Raw genomic sequence first — 1,309 nt, 5'->3', positions numbered from 1 at the left:
TTGCATGCAAATCGGTTATAGTTTTTCCGAGTTATACGATTAACATATAAAACTTGTAAATTTGTGTTATTATGATATATCACGAAATAAATTTATGCATGTTAAAGTTTATGGTCCTAAAATGTTGTTAGGATATTATGGTTAATTTATGGATTTTTATTGTTCATCTTATATAATAATGGCATTAAAAATATGATTTTATGATTAAAATGTCATTTTCGGACTACAATTAGCTAAACTTCGAATTTTCCAGTGATTTTTGGATATGTTATCACATGTTTTATTTTTAGATGACCTGTAAATTTTCAGAATTTTTAAAGTTTTTATGCTCGAAATATGGATTTTTCATGATAAAAATCGGATTTAAATGAAAAATAGGTTAATATGAGATAAATTTCGAATATGGTCATAGAAATTTATTATGTTGTCACATACAATTTTACAAGATGTGTGTAAAATAATAGGCTATATTGAAGTCTTTATTCATGATTTATGAATTTTTGATGAAAAATAGCATAAATAGTGACTTAATTAGTGAATAATTGCTAAAACATACTCCATGACTAAGGAAAAATTTCACATGTTGCATTTTATTACCCATTTCAGATCTAAAATTAAAAATTTAATAAATATAATTTTTCTCATGTTATTTATGATTATATTTGTTAAAACCGATGAACCGCAACATTGTTTTTCCGGTTTCGAAATTCTTAACCTAAGTTTTTGAACATTATGAGTGTCATGGTATTTTTTCCAGAATGTTCATAAGTTTATATTTCAAATTTTGAATTTATTTGAAATTTTTGTGATTTATTTGAAGTTTATAGCATTTTATTGTAATTTTGGGTCCATTAATGAACAATTTTAAGAAATATGAGTTAATTATAGTCAAATAGTTAGTGGAGACTAATTTTGAGTCCTAAGAGGTTAGGGCAATTAACTTGTGCATAAATATGATTTTATGTAATTTTTGTGATTTTAAAAAGTTGAATCACGCAAATCCGTAAAAACCGTTAAATATACGATATTGGCTACTTAAAGGCGATGTAGCATAAAATTGGGCATGTTCATACATATTATAATGTGCATTTTATTTATGATTGTCATAATTTTATTTTATGTAATCTTTGAATTATGTAATTTTTACTTAGTATGGCCTTAGTTTTTTACATGGTATTACCCGAAATGTATGGGAATATCGATTCGGTTGTAATTTATTGTGATCTCGTATCTCCGTTTTGTAATTTAATAGATTTATTTTATTTTAATTACAAATGTATAATAGGAAATTATGTAATTTGTTATGTAA

Source organism: Silene latifolia, chromosome Y (assembly GCF_048544455.1).
Source record: "Silene latifolia isolate original U9 population chromosome Y, ASM4854445v1, whole genome shotgun sequence".
NCBI classification, from domain to species: domain Eukaryota; kingdom Viridiplantae; phylum Streptophyta; class Magnoliopsida; order Caryophyllales; family Caryophyllaceae; genus Silene; species Silene latifolia.
The sequence above is the reverse complement of the archived record's forward strand: the minus strand, read 5'-3'. Positions refer to the sequence as shown.